Here is a 16,874-nt window from a genome sequence, read left to right as displayed (position 1 = left end):
CTTTGTATTATGATTTTCAGTGTAACATTATTGCCAATGATAAGTGTGATGGCTTAGAAAGGGAAGAAGGAGAAAGAATAACAGATTATAAAATGTAATGTTTATTGAGTGTTTTCTATAGCTTAGACAGGATGTTAACTGCTTTTTGTATGTCATTTCACTTATACTTGCATTAAGATCAAAACTATTATTATCTGTAATGTACAATGAAGAAGCTGAAAATAAGAGTAATATATTTTTCAATATTACATAAAAGATGTGATGTAAATTAACTACATCTCATTAATCCAGACACCAAACTTTCAAATATCTATGTAGATGTGGGATTGTCAGAAACCTGCCCTGTAATCTACCTGTGGTCCTTGTTTCCATAACTTTGAACAGATTGATTGAAGCTCCTCTTAGTGTGGTAAGAAGTAAGTTTGCTCAATGTGTTTAAGAGTGTAGTAAACATGAACTAAACTGAGTGGAGAGAATATAATTTTACACTTAGTTAAATAATCAATGATATCAAGCATAATTCACAAAAGTCATTGACAAAGTACAAGTTCTTCAGCACAAACACTACCTGAAGTTCTGAGTAACCCAGATGACTTCAATACCAGGTCTAGATGGCAGGCATGCTCTCCCTATCACTGGAAAAATGGTCTCAGCCAAACCCAAACTCACATTCTGTTTCACAACTTCTGTATGAAGACACTGTCTTTCTGAGAAGCCCAACGCTAAGGTTATATGGAAGACATTCATGGCTTGGTTTGAGTCATGTGCCCATCTCTGGACCAATTACTTCAGCCAGGAACATAAAATGACCTGATTAGCCAGGTCTTGGCCAGTTTATTCACAAATCTGACAAGGACCCATGTTTATAATGACACAATTTCAAGCCTCCTCTTATTGAACAAATGAGTTCTCATTTGGAAAAAGTAGTTCTGTTATGAGATTAAGGGACAAAAACACTCCCTGACTAAACAAAAATCAATGGATTCCATAAAACTAGGTTTGCAAAGGCAGGTTCTCCTCCAGGTTGTATGTGAGACAGCTTTTTCATCAACACAGGCGTTTGCATTTTAGGGTTCATTTTACCTCACGTTTAGTCCTCTGCTCTATCATCTATTTTCTCATCTGATGGGAGTCCTCTGGCCACATCTGTGGTGCACAGAGCCAGAAGCTGCTGATGCCACTCATTGGCACAGAATTAGATTTTGGTTTGTGAGTGCTAGACAGCGGGTGAGGGTGGTGGTAACAGGATTTGTATAATAATTTACTATCTCTACAGTGTATTACATCTTATAAAGCAAGACTAGTCACCAAATGTAGTTGAAAAGTATGTTAGACACATAGCATTCTTATTTATCTGGTAACAAGTGATATCATAGTAAGTTATTTTGTTTTTAATTAAAATCAAACTTTTTAAAATATAATGCTTCACTTAGACACCAAATGTCATAGTATGCCAGTTCCCATTACCTGTTCCATTTTTTTCTTCTCCCCTTCCTCTAAGCAAGATATGTGGAAAGGTCAAAGATACCAGATGATCAGCATTACTCAGGGCCAATTTAATTCCTCTCTCAGTCAAATGAAGTTAGAAGAAGATGGTATTTAAATCCTATCTCCATTTACAATTTTTCAGCCATCTAAAAGGCAAACCAATTTATATCCAGTAAGCAGTAGTTTTAGCTACAGCTTTTAAAATGCATTTTTTGTTAATAGTGATATTTGCATTGGCATAAAAAAAAACAAAAATAAAGACAACCCTCTATATATTAAAACTCATCTTTTGATGCATACTGGAAATAGAGGGCATTAATTTATTTGCTTAATTGCAGAATGCAAATTTTTAAATGATTAGAACAATAATTATATCTCTACTGTTCACTATGTCTTAATAAGGAAAATTTTTATAACTAAATTTTTTCAACTTGAAAGCTTTTATTCTATAAAGAAAATAGTTTTAAAGTAGTTTTAAAATATTTTAGAATCTATTTGACTTTTCCAATGAAGGCTAATCATTTTTAATTTATGCATAAGAAAAATAATATATTATCTTAAACATATGTAATGTATTAGCATGTATATTTCATAAGGGAGTAGAAGCAGAATTTTTGTTCATGTAGGACTGACCAGAGCAGTGTCCAAACATCACATGGCAAAGAGCAGGGGGATTCAAGGAAGACTGCTGTCTGTCACATGCCTTATCCCTAGTTCCAGAAGCAAGAAAATATTGACCTCTTCTTGTGATTCCAGGGTACAGTTTTAGAGAGAGTTCTATCCAGGTTAGCTCAGGATTTTCTCAGATGGGGGTTTAGGACATGACAGAAAGCTCCAATTAACCTGAGATGCCAAAGGCTACTAGTTTAAGGAAAACAATTTGTTTCCTAAATAGGACATAAATCTAGCCAAAAAATAGGATATGGTGTGTGTCCTGAGGCATTCACAGGCATTAATTGTGCTTCTGCTTTTCCTAAAACATACAGACCAAAGGGAAATTCACTTAAAAAAAAAATTGAAAAGTAAGGTCCTACTCTAATGAAAAGTCAGAATTTGAGAATAAATCACTTTGGGTAGTAAGAAATAAAATCCATGTATTGCCTGCTATAGTACCTTTTAATTTAGATTTTAAACACTGATAGAATATGGTATGGTACTGATGACAACACTAAATTATTTGGATTAACTATCAATAAGTAATTTACACTTTTAGGTAATCAACAGCTTTTCTGGAATAGTGTCATGTTAAAACACCTTAGTAAATAGTTCCATGGAAATATGTCACCAAAGTTCTATCTTTATTAGAAATATGTTTAGGGCTTCCCTGGTGGCGCAGTGGTTGAGAGTCTGCCTGCCGATGCAGGGGACAGTGAGAGGCCCGCGTACCGCAAAAAAAAAAAAAAAAAAAAAAAAAAAAAGAAATATGTTTAAAAATAAATGTTGTCACTTAATGTGCATACATGTTTTATATTAAAATCTAGAAATTCTAGAACTTTGCAGTAACAAGGTTCATCTCTCTGGTATTGCCACCTCACCTCTCTCTGCCCAAGTCATTTTGACTTTAGCAGATTCCATGGTAAACAAAGGAGCTCTTAAAAGAACCACCTTCTATCTTATTTGATTCCAGGTTTCATTACTATTATTCTGCTCAAATGCTTTTCATCTCTGTTCAGAGACTCCAAATTTAATATCACTATCAATTTTCATTATTGCTATGAAGTTCCCAGAACTACTCTGCAATAATCTTAAACCTTTCAGGTAGTTTAAGAATGGGAACAGGAATGAAGAGTTCCTCTGTAGAGAGGGATTGCGTTCTTTCTTGGCAGAATCATAATAACTTTAAAATTCAAATTCTTAGAAAGGTATAATCTTCCAAGACTTAACCAGGAAGAAATAGAAAATATGAACAGACTAATCACAAGTACTGAAATTGAAACTGTGATTTAAAAACTTCCAATAAACAAAAGTGCAGGACCAGATGGCTTCACAGGCAAATTCTATCAAACATTTAGAGAAGAGTTAACACCTACAATTCTGAAAATATTACAAAAATTTGAAGAGGAAGGAACACTCCCAAACTCATTCTATGCAGTCACTGTCACCCTGATACCAAAACAAGACAATGATACCACCAAAAAAGAAAATTAAAGACCAATCATAAATGAGCATAGACACAAAAATCCTCAACAAAATACTAGTAAACTGAACCCAACAATACATTAAAAGAATCATATACCATGATCAAGTGAGATTTATCCCAGGGTTACAAGGATTATTCAACATCCACAGGTCAATCAAAGTGATGTACCTCAACAATAAATTGAAGAATAAAACCCATATGATCACATCAATAGATGCAGGAAAAACTTTTGGCAAAATTCAACACCCATTTATAATAAACACTCTCTGGAAAGTGGACACAGAGGGAACCTACCTCAATATAATAAAGGATATATGACAAACCCAAAGCTAACATCATACTCAATGGTGAAAAGCTGAGAACATTTCCTCTAAGATCAGGAAAAGGACAAAGATGTCCACTCTTGCCAATTTTATTCAACATAGATTTGGAAGACCTAGCCACAGCAATCAGAGAAGGAAAATAAATGAAATGAATCCAAATTGGAAAAGAAGAAGTAAAACTGTCACTATCTGCAGATGACATGATACTATACATATAAAATCCTAAAGATGCCACCAGAAAACTACTAGAGCCCATCAATGAATTTGGTAAAGTTGAGGGATGCAAAATTAATACACAGAAATCTGTTGCATTTCTATACACTAAAAACAAAAGATCAGAAAGAGAAATTAAGGAAGCAATCTAATTTACCATTGCATCAAGAAGAATAAAATACCTAGGAATAATCCTACCTAAGGAGACAAAAGACCAGTATGCAGAAAACTATAAGATACTGATGAAAGAAATCAAAGATGACACAAACAGATGGAAAGATACATCATGTTCTTGGACTGGAAGAATCAGAATTGTCAAAATATCTATACTACACAAAGCAATCTACAGATTCAATGCAATCCCTATCAAATTACCAATGGCATTTTTCACAGGATTAGAACAAAAAAATTTTAAATGTGTATGGAAACACACACAAACACACAAAAAAAAAAAAACCCAAAAAAACAAAGCAATCCTGAAAAAAAGGAAAAACGGAGCTGGAGGAATCAGGCTCCCTGACTTCAGACTATACTACAAAGCCACAGTCATCTAAAGAGTATCATACTGGAACAAAAACAGAAATATAGATCAATGGAACCAGATAGAAAGCCCAGAAATAAATTCACACACCTATGGTCATCTAATCTATGACAAAGGGGGCAAGAATATACAATAGAGAAAAGACAGTTTCTTCAATAAGTGTTGCTGGAAAAACTGGAGAGACACGTGGAAGAATAAAATTAGAACATACTCTAACACCATACAGAAAAATAAACTCTAAATGGATTAAAGACCTAAATGTAAGACTTGACACTATAAAACTCTTAGAGAAAAAAAAAAAAGGCAGAACACTCTGACATAAATCGCAGCAATATCTTTTTGGATCCACCTCCTAAAGTAATGAAAATAAAAACAACAATAAACAAATGAGAAGTAATTAAACTTAAAAGCTTTTGCATAGCAAAAGAAACCATAAACAAAATGAAAAGACAACCCTCAGGATGGAAGAAAATATTTCCAAGTGAAGCAACTGACAAGGGATTAATCTCCAAAATATATAAACAGCTCATGAAGCTCAATATATAGAAAGCAAACAATCCAGTCAGAAAATGAGCAGAAGATCTAAATAAACATTTCTCCCAAGAAGACATACAGGGGGCCAAAAAGCACATGAAAATATGCTTGACATTGCTAATCATTAGAGAAATGAAAATCAAAATTACAATGAGGTCTTACCTCAGACTAGTCAGAATGGCCATCATCAAAAAGTCTTCAAGCAATAAATGTTGGAGACGTTGTGGAGAAAAAGGAACCCTCCTACACTACTGGTGGGAATATAAATTGGTACAACCATTATGGAGAACAGTATGGAGCTTCCTTAAAAAAATAAAAATTAAACTACCATATGATACAGCAATCCCACTCCTGAGCATATATCTGGAGGAAATAGTAATCTGAAAAAATATATACATCCCAATGTTCAAACAGCACTATTTACAATGGCCAAGACATGGAAGCAATCTAAATGTCCATTGACAGAGGTATAGATAAAGAAGATGTGGTACATATATACAATGGCATATTAGTCAGCCATACAAAAAGAATGAAATAATGCCATTTGCAGTAATATGGATGGACCTAGAAATTATCTTACTAAGTGAAGTAAGTCAAAGACAAATATGATATCACTTATATGTGGAATCTGAAAAATAATGATACAAATGAACTTATGTACAAAACAGAAAGAGACTCACAGACTTCAAAAAGAAACTTATTGTTACCAAAGGGGAAAAGTGAGGGTGAGGGATAAATTAGGAGTTTTGGGTTAACATATACACATAGTATATATAAAATAGATAATCAACAATGACTTACTGTATAGCACAGGGAACTCTACTCAATATTCTGTGGTTACCTGTATGAGAAAAAAATCTGAAAAAGAATGGATATATGTATATGTATAACTGAATCACTTTTAAAAATAAAATAAAATTGAAACAGGTTTGCAACTTGGGCTGTAATGCTCTGGAGTATTTTTAATTTGAGTTATAAAGCTGAATATCTTATATTTATATTACTCGTATACACCAATGTTTGTAAACAGGTATAGGAGTTAGGATGGTATTTATTCAGGAGACCTAGAAATACTCTATCTCTGGAATAGAACAACCAACTCTAACTCAATCTCAGTTATATCTCCAAGGGATGGATAGATAGATTAGATAGATAAGTAGATGATAGACAGATGATAGATAGATAGATAAATAGATAGATAGATATAGGCAGATACTACATACATACATATAATACATACATACTTACGTAAAAATCAATTTTAAAGGAGTAATTGTCAACTATCAAAGCTTCTCTCTGAACCCAAATTTCAAAACCTCAGTATTGTACTCTACATATCTGGACTCTATGGACCATAAGGCATGTGTATTTAACTAGGTTAGGGACAGTCTAACTCCCCAAATTGAATCAAGCCAATATCTGCTATTTTTCCTAAACCCACTCTCAAAACTGAAAGATTACTACCTCAGTGAGATGAAGTCAAGGTCACTAATCCCAAGGAAATAGAGACAGAAAGATAGTATTCTATAAAATTCTTATAATTGAGCTGACCTTAGCCTTTCTTATGGACTCTTTCAGTTAGAATGCCTTCTTCTCTATGAAACCTTACAAACAGTGTCATAATCTAGAAAGTCATATTATTTCTTACATTACAAAAAGTCTTGAAAAATTTGATTCCATATTTGGATCATTGGTTTAATTATATCATGAAAAACCAAAGGTCTTCCCTCTTTCTTTAAAGTTTGGGGCTTATTTATCATAGTAGTACCCACAATGTGAAGCATCACATCCTCATAGAATAGTTTCCCAAGGAGCAAGAAAGATGATGGATGCAAAAAGAACCTTTTCTTTTTGTGCTTGTTTTTATTAGAGATGGAGAACTTCTCCATCTCTGCCTCCCCCAGCAAACTTCCTTTTACATTTAATTGGTTGGATTTGGATGATAGCCTCTCATAAACTGGCATAAAGGAATGGGATTTCCCCAGTTGGGTTAGAGCAATCATGACTCATCTTTTGGGGCTGAGCATATTTATTTATGTCCTTCCCCTGTCCCATTAATCTTCAATACAGATTTGATACTGAAAATAGAAGAAAGAAAGAAAGAAAGAAAGAAAGAAAGAAAGAAAGAAAGAAAGAAAGAAAGAAAGAAAGAAAGAAAGAAAGGAAGGAAGGAAGGAAGGAAGGAAGGAAGGAAGGAAGGAAGGAAGGAAGAAAGAAAGGAAGAAAGAAAGAAATGAAGAAAGAAAGGAAGAAAAAAAAGGGGAAAAAAAGGACCATTAGACCCACAATCCATCAAAGGCGTGTTGTTATAAAGAGTAGTGGGTAGAAAGGGGAATCTGAGGAGCTAGGGACTGATGGAGCTTGTAGCCTTCTGACTCAGAAGCAGATAAATTAAATGTATGAGAATGGAGATAATTACACTTTAAAATGGGCACATGTAGAAAGAATGGTCCATACAATATATTTTTAGCTTTGATAATAACCGTCTTCCTAGGGAAGGTTTTTATTTGCTCTAGATTATAATTCATTCTTAGTTCTACACCAGGGAGAAGGAAGAAAAAAATATTGGAATCCTCTTAGAATTTGACAAATAACACAACACAAAGGTGCAGAAAAGTATATGTTAAACCACCTGTGCTTTAGTTTATAATGGGACACAAAGAAACTATGTAGTAAAAGACTTTTAAGAAATGAAAAACAGTTTGCCTTCCAAAAGCCTAAATCTTTCTCAAAGCTGCAGTATAGAAAAATAAATAGACCTGTGGGCATTAATAAGCAGCTGTAGCACATATATCCACAGAATTAGGGAATAATTTAGCTTTATTAAACAATTGACTATTAAAAAAGTTTAAAAATTGAACTAAAGCAAAGATGCCTCAAAATGTACTATTTTCCCTGCAATAAGAGTGATATTTACTACAGCTACAATTATTCTGTGGAAGAACAGGGAGAATGGTTGCTTGGAGCTGGGAGGAATAAAAATGGTCAAGCAGGCTCAGGATGCATTTGTATAGAAGGTACACACACACACACACACACGCACACACACACATACACACACACCATCCCCAACATGTAGTCCAATAGAAAACAAAAATGGAATAGTAAAAAATAATTTATAACAAGACAGGAAATGAAGAAACACAGGGGGCAAACAGCATGTCAATCCTTACATGAAATTAAAATTGACTACACACTTGAATTAAAAGGCAAAGATTGTCAGATGAATACAGCAGCAAGATCCAATTTGATGCATTTTATAAGAGATAGATTTTAAATACAAAGACATAGACAAATTAAAGTAAGTAGACAGAACAAACAATACATAAGAAAGCTGGTATGACCATGTTAATGTCATAGTAGACTTAAAAACATGTATTACCAGGATAAAGAGCTCTTCTTAATGACAAAAGCGTTGATTGATCCTGCGTGAATTAATGTGTCTGCATTTCATAAGAGTGATCCAAAATACAGGAAGCAAAAATTGATAGAACAAGAGAAATAGGCAAATCCACAATCATATTCAGAAATTTTAGCACACCTGTCTTTATGATTGAAACATCAGTCAAATATTAGTAAGGCTATAACATAAATGAACAATAGTATCAACCAACTTGATCTAATTTTTATGGAACACTATAGCCAATAACTCCAAAATACACATTCATTCCCAGGGCACATGAACAGTAACCATGACAGACTATATACTATATCACAAATGTGTCTCAACACACTCCAAAATACTAAAATCATGCAAAGCACTTTATCGGACCCCAATAGTATTAACCTGAAAATCAATTTTTTAAATACCTGAGAAGCTCCCACAAATATTTGAAAATTAAGCAATACACTTCTAAACAACCTATGAAGAAAAAAAGGCATAACCAGGAACATTAGAAAATATTTCAAACTGAATGATAATGAAAACACAGCATATTAAAATTTGTGGAATGCTGCCAAAGTAGGGAAATTTATGGCTTGAAATGGTTACACTAGGAAAGAAGAAATTGTAAAATAAATTACTTGGACTTACATCTTAAGAAACCAATATTATAGTGAGTTCAACTGACAAAGACTGTTCTTGACCGAACTTTAGTACTGCTTCTCAGCTAGGCTTCAATCTTGGGCTTTCCTGTTCATCCTTGTTGGGCCTACATGGCCCAGTTTATTAAGAATTTTGCTAACTCATTTTATGGAAAATCCTCCACCTGCATTATCTCACCTTGATATGAAATTCATCTTCCCCCACATTCCCCCAAGTGAGGTCGGATCACTCTGGCCTGCATTCAGCAAGAATCCTGACAAGTCAATTTAGCCAACACCCCCACCCCCTTATCCCAGTTGTTACCTCTTAGTACTTCTCCATCCACCGGCCTGCCCTGTTCCTTGACTATAAATCTCCATATGCCCATACTGTCTTGGAGATTGAGATTGAACCCAATTCTACACTGACGTCATTTTCCTCTATTGTAATAATTCCTGAATAAGATCTATTTCTTCCACTTTAACTACTGTCCAGCTCTGTTTTTTCTCTAATACAATCCAAAATAAATAGAAAAAAGAAAATAATAAAGATAGAGGAAATCAATACAATAGAATACTAACAATAGAAAAAAATCAATAAAGCCGTAGTTCACATTTTTTGATGAAAATTTTGAACAATCAAGAAAGAGAGAAGACCATTGCCATGGAAAGGAATGCACTCTCGATATGTTGAACAATGGGAATATGAAACCAAGAAGGACCCTGTGGGTATCCTGGGCAAGGAAGCATTTTTGTGCCCTGTTTCTTGTAGACAAGACTCCAGCCTCCATGACATTCCCTGAGTTCCAAAGGGCAGATTCAAACCTTTGCTAATCAGGGGAGGAGTAACCAAGAAACCACCTGAGGCAAGATTAAAGGAACCAGAGAAGCTCATCAAAATTAGGAGACCACCTGAGACCCTGCACACACCCTAATCTTGTCAGCAACCCCACCCTTGAACTACTGTTATAAAACCTCTCCTGAGTTGAGACACACGGTTTTCGAAGACAGGAACTCTGTGTGTCCCCCTTTGCCTGGCAAAGCAATAAAACTATTTTCTATTTCACCCAAACTTCTGTGTCCGAGATTCGATTCAGCATTAAGGGTACAGAAGCTGAGTTTTTGGCATCACAGTGAAATCACTGAACTGATTCAGTTCTAGTCACTTATAGGCGTTGCTTTTAGAGTCTACTACCTCTGCCCCCAGATGCTACTTATGAAAGTTTACCGTTTGATACTCACAACTTCCCAAACCAAGTCCAAGTTTACTATATCTTTTTGGACACAAGAGTTTGAAATTTCCAGCTGCCCATGGGAACCAGGTACAGTCTAGTCAGTTTTGGCAACATTAATATTCATTGGTCCCAATTTCATCCCCCCTACACATTTAAATTGTTTAGATAATTTAAACTCCACTGAGGAAAGGGGGAAGGGCTGGTTAATGGGCCCATCACAAATTGGAAGGCTCATAATCTACCTAAATGAAAAATTATTACTCAGTTCAACTAATTCTTGCTATAAAAATGTAAGTATACCCAGATATTTTAATTCTTCAAGAAAGGTATGAAATTAAGGTTTTAGGTGGTATTTAAATTGCTAAACATCTCACATTTCTAAGTCCATTTATTTAATAGCACTGTGGTGTGATTAAGATATTTTCAAAAAATTCAGTTTAGTTACAAGTCACATTGAAAAGAACCAGTAAAGAATCAGTCATATCAAAATTAACCCCAATCTCAGCGAACCCACATCCCTTCAAATTTTAGAGCCTAAATAACACTTGTTAAAGGAATGTATTAACCTACTTCCTACTGAGTCTGACCAAGTGATAAATTGTGTTTCCTGGTGATATTTTACACATTTTAAAGTGATAATAGTTTCTTCTGAAGACAGTAAACAAACAATATTCCAGGCTGAACAGAGAATTGACAACACAGGAAAAATATTTTATTTGTTGACTAGTAATAGATCTTTGTAATGATTTATAAATCATCCTTGTCAATAATCAAAGTATTTCTCAATAACATTTTGAAACTTTCATATCCCATTCTACATTATCTCACTTGGCCATATTAGCAGACCTAAGATAGAAGATGTCAGATATCATCCCATTGTTTTGTTGAGTAAATGTAAGTGAAACCAAGCAGGACCCTGTGGGGCCCTCCTGGGTACCAAAGCCTTTCTGTCTCTCCTGTTCATAAGAAAAAGGCTTAAGCCTCCTAGATCTTCCCTGAGTTCCAAAGGGCCGATTCAAACAGTTGCTAATCAGGGAAAGAAGGGAATGAAGAAACAAGGGAGGAACAGTCAGGAAACAATAGTGCAGCCATTAAGCAGGGTCCTAGTTTCTCCTGAAGGAATATACATAAAAATACCTCTGAGTTCTTCTGCAGAAACTAAGGTCTCCACCCATGTGGAGGATGGTAACTTCAAGATAAGCATAAGCAGGTAGACCCCAAACTGGTTGGAATCAGAAGGCTAAAGATTGAGAGTTTAGGAACACCACCCTGTTACTGAAACCACAGAGGACCCTGTGGGTCTCCTGAGCACAAAAGCCTTTGTGTGTCCTCCATTTCTTGATTACAGGAAATATGCTTCATTCAACTTCCATGACCTGAGTTCCAAGGAGCAGGTTCAAACAGTTGTTAATTAAGGAAGGGAGGGGATACAGAGACAAAGGAGGGACAGTCAAGAAACAATAGTGCAGCCTTGGGGCAGGGTCCTGGCTCCTTCTCAAAGGGTACACATAACAGTGTCTTTAGGCTGTTTTTCAGATATGAAACCCTCATCAAGTGGGAGAAATTAACAGTATGGTGCCCACAAGCATGTAGACCCCAGAGCACTTGGAACCAGAAGATTGATGATGTCAACTCCCTCTTACCTCCCCACCAACCAATCAGAAGAATGTCCACGAGCTGACCACGCCCTCTTTGAACCATGACTATAAGACTCCTCAATACCCCCTCCAGGTTGGGACACATGGTTTTGAGGACACTAGCCTGCTGTGGCCCCCTTTGCCTAGCAAAGCAATAAAGCTATTCTTTTCTACTTCACCCAAAACTCTGTCTCCAAGATTTAATTTGGTGTCAGGGTACAGAAGCTGGATTAGGCTTCATTACCTCACCACCAACCAATCAGAAGAAAGTCACACACCTGCCAGCCTTGCCCCCAAATTTGTCTTTAAAAACTCTTCCGTGAAACCCATCCAGGAGTTTGGCTCTTTTGAGTGTAAGCCACCCTTTTTCCTTGCTTGGCCCTGCAATAAATTTTCTCCTTTCCAAACTCCAATATTTCAGTTTGTTTGGCCTCACTGTGTATCAGGCACACAAATTTGGGTTTGACAACAGAAGCAAAGAGCCTTGAAGTTATTGCTTTACATTACATAGCAGGACAGAGGTAACCAGGGGAGGTCCTGAGCCTTCAAATACCTAATCCAGTGAATGTGCTTTCCTTCAGACCAGAGAACACAAACCAGACACCTTTAGGCTGTTATCTGGCCTGCAGACATTTCTCTGGCTCACACAGTTTTAGTACACACTTTTTTTTTTTTTTTTTTTTTGCAGTATGCAGGCCTCTCACTGTTGTGGCTTTTCCCGTTGCAGAGCACAGGCTCCGGACGCGCAGGCTCAGCAGCCATGGCTCACGGGCCCAGCCGCTCCGTGGCATGTGGGATCTTCCCGGACCGGGGCACGAACCCGTGTCCCCTGCATCGGCAGGCGGACTCTCAACCGCTGCGCCACCAGGGAAGCCCAGTACACACTTTTAAATTATGTGACACATTTATACCAATTCACAGATTTCACATAAAATTTTAATTACATGCCTCTTTGTTGGTTTAAAAATTTGGGAGTTCCACTGGCAAAATCTGAAATTGGCCCCTGAACACAGAGGGCAAGGAGAGATGGAAGAAAGAGGCAGATCATTCCAGACTGGTAGGTGGCAGGTTTAATAAATAAGAAGCTTATCTTGGGTGACCACAGATGAGTAGCTCTCCCTGCTCACCCAGTTCAAATGGGCTCTCTCAAGGTTGATAATGGCTTGGCTGTGGAAACTGTGGGCAGAACACATATCCCAAAGACAAGGAAGGGGATGAGAAGCCTTCTACTGCCCAAATCAGTGGGTGGTCATGTCCTCTCCATGGCCTCCTCCAATGTACTGTTGAATAATTAAATATATGAGAATACTCACCCTCTCAGATATTAAAATTCAGGCTTAGGGCTTCCCTGGTGGTGCAGTGGTTGAGAGTCCGCCTGCTGATGCAGGGGACATGGGTTCGTGCCCTGGTCCAGGAGGATCCCCTGTGCCACAGAGCGGCTGAGCCTGTGAGCCATGACCACTGAGCCTACGCATCCAGAGCCTGTGCTCTGCAACGGGAGAGGCCACAACAGTTAGAGGACTGTGTACCGCAAAAAAAAAAAAAAAAAAAAAAAATCAGGCTTAGTAGTGATCATTTATCTCAGTAGCTTACATGCTTTCCAATGTGCCATGGGTTTCATTGACCAGCCTTCAGATACAGTTGGATCTATCTGGATGCTGTGGGGTCCTACAGTTTTAGATCCTGCATTAGACTGTATTGCCCCTCAGAGACCTAACCTCATGCTTCAACTTGGTCCATTTCATTGTCATACCCTGTCTTTAAATTCTCCTGACTTTTAGGAAGTAACCAGGGATAATCACCATCAAAATCTAGAGTTCACTTGGCTCTGCCTCTCCTGTCCATTGGGATGACTGCTCAGAATCACCTTTGCCATATATCCTATATGATCATTCCTGTCTAAAATGGACACACCTATTCTGAAGTCCAAAACATTTACTTCACAACTTACTCTGCTTATCTTTTCCAATTTCCCTTTAAAATATATTTATATAACTCAGACTGCTTTAATATGTAAATATTACTGCAACAAGAGCTTTACGAAGGCAAAAGCTGTGTTATTGACTTTGCAATCCCGGTTCTTCAAGCAGCCCTTGCACCCCACAGATTCTCAATAGAGAAATGTTAAAGGGACAAAATCTTTTTCCATAACTAGGTCCTTGCTCTTCACAACTTGATCTATTTCAACTTGGGTTCATAAAATTTCCCAAAAGATACTATACTTTAGTGTATAATCCATTCTCCAAAATTTAGTGCCTTTGTGACTTTTAACATGTCATATAACACAAATTGAGTTTTCCCTATTTTACTGATAAAATGAAAATGATACTATTATACTTACCTCAGAAGATTTAGCTAGGATCAACTCAGGAGCTAGAAAGCACTTTTTGGGTAAACTACTGTGAAAACTTGTGTTATGATAGTTTGTGTATTGTATGTCCCTCACTGAACTTTCCCTGGAATTGTGAGCAGAGTTTGATTGATATATATGAAAATGCACTTTGCAGGCTGAGTGCATTTCATTAATGATTTATTTTTTTTAATAACTCAAATGAAAACTTTTTGAACTAGATACTTAAATCCATAAAAACATTTTATTTGGGGATTGTAAGTTGTGTAACACAAAAATAAAATCCTTGAACCTCCAGGAAACTGGCTGTGAAAAAGTACCTCTAGCCTGTTTTTTCCTTTTCTTTGGCCAATACTGGTGTTCATGAGATAAACCTATCTAGGTGAATAAGTACTATGATGAGCAGATTCCCTTCAGTTATTAAAACAATCACATACCTTCACTCCTGAATCACAAAGTGGTGGGAAATCTGCTCAGAGCTTTCAATGAGAAAATCCTTATATCACAACCAGTATGTGGATTTAGGCAGCAAAGTAACTTTACTTAAGGCAGTGAATTAATCAGCCAATTGGGAGCAGGCCCGCTTTCCTTGCACTGTGTGATAGAGATGGAAGTAGTTAGAATTTTGAATAGAAATGGCGAAGAGATTGTAAATTAGATGCTCCCCAAAGCAAAGCACAATGAATCTTTACTCACTCTGGCCCTTTCTCCCCTACTTTCCCTGCCTTTTCTATCTCTTATGCTCTATTCTTAGTTAATCTTGATAAAACAATTTTCTAGGTGAGTATTTTTTTTTCTATCAAGTTCCATACCTCTGTCTGGTGAGTTAGTAAGTAGGTCACTTCCTCCAATTCCATTTCTGAATCAGTTGAAAGCCCCAGGGCTCACTCTCTGCATCGCAAGAAGATAAAGCCCAGCTCTCTAAGAGCATATTGGTGTGCTTCTGAAATTTTAAAGACCAATTGTACCACCCTTTGCCTGCAGCATCCTCTCCTCCCCAGAGCTCTTACATACCTGCTTTTGCCTCCTCAGGACACCTGCACCTTGACCAATCTCTTTTTCCCATGGTTTATTAATGCCCTTCTTCTGAGTTCTCTCCTTTCCTGTACAGTATGGATCCCAAGGTCCAAGGCTTTGATTCCACTCCCAAAGCAGTGCTAGCTTCTCATCCTTCTAACACACTGACCCTCTCTGTCTCAATCCAGCTGTAGGTCTTCTTGCCATCTAGACTACCGAGCCCATTGGGAGAGAAAAAAACATGTAAAATCTTCGATTAATACCAACACAAATCCATGATTTCCAGCCAATGATGGCTTGTCTTTGTCACTCTGCACAACATTCCTTCACTTGTTTGTTTATTTGTTTCCAACATTCTCCTCCAATTCCCGGAGCACCTACTGTGAACCTCTATCAATCTCCTCAAGCTCATTCTCTATACTCTGCCCTGTTTGCTTTCCTGAACAATAGAGTTCACCATCTCTTAGTTTCCAGAGCAAAGCAGAGGATCTAGCTAATTTCCCTCAACTCCAGCACTTCTTAAGAATACATCTAAATCTACTTGTTTGCTCCCAGCTTTCATCTATTTAAATGTGTTTGTATGTGCATTTGTGTATGTAATATATAGTTTTCAGGATTTATCAGAATACTAGAGAATATATGCAAAAGATCTGTTGCTCAATTTAAGCTTATAATTTTTAGAACTTCAGAATTATTTTTATTTGGACCCAAGTCAACACATGCAATAAACACAAAATTTTTTGATTGGGTGTGAAGTGTTTATGCCTCTTCACTCTCTTTCAGAACAATTATTAACTTACTGTGGCCCTTCAAAATCTAGTTCCATTTGTTTATTACTTTACTTTTTACTATATTTTATTAACCAGACTTGAATTCAAAGATATTTAGGAGATTTGTTGGAGTCCATAGGGTCTGTGAAGTCCCTATATTTGAGTGCACCATTTTGGGGTATGTGACTATTTTTATAATAAATTTATTGAGTTTTAATTCATATATATATTAATGTGAGGTTTGACAAAACAAGAAGTACACCTGTGTACTTATCACCATGAACAATATATAGAACATTTTCATCTCTCCAGAAAGTTTCCTTCACTTCCTTGTAGTCATTGCAACCTGTCATTATAGCTTAGTTTTGCCTTTGGCATGGAAATAGAATCATACACTATGTATTCTTTTATATCTAGCTTCTTTTACTCAGCATAATGTTTCTGAGATTCAGTTATATCATATCAATAATTATTTCCTGTTTATTATTAAGTAGAATCCTGTTGTATGGATATATGTATTTGCGACTTTTTACAGAGATTGTGTTCTTGGCTTTTACATCAGAGTGAGTTTGTGGTTTTCATTAGAACAGAATGTTATCCAAA

The sequence above is a fragment of the Phocoena phocoena genome, chromosome 12, assembly GCF_963924675.1.
Source record: "Phocoena phocoena chromosome 12, mPhoPho1.1, whole genome shotgun sequence".
Classification (NCBI taxonomy): Eukaryota; Metazoa; Chordata; class Mammalia; order Artiodactyla; family Phocoenidae; genus Phocoena; species Phocoena phocoena.
This window is presented reverse-complemented; position numbering follows the sequence as displayed.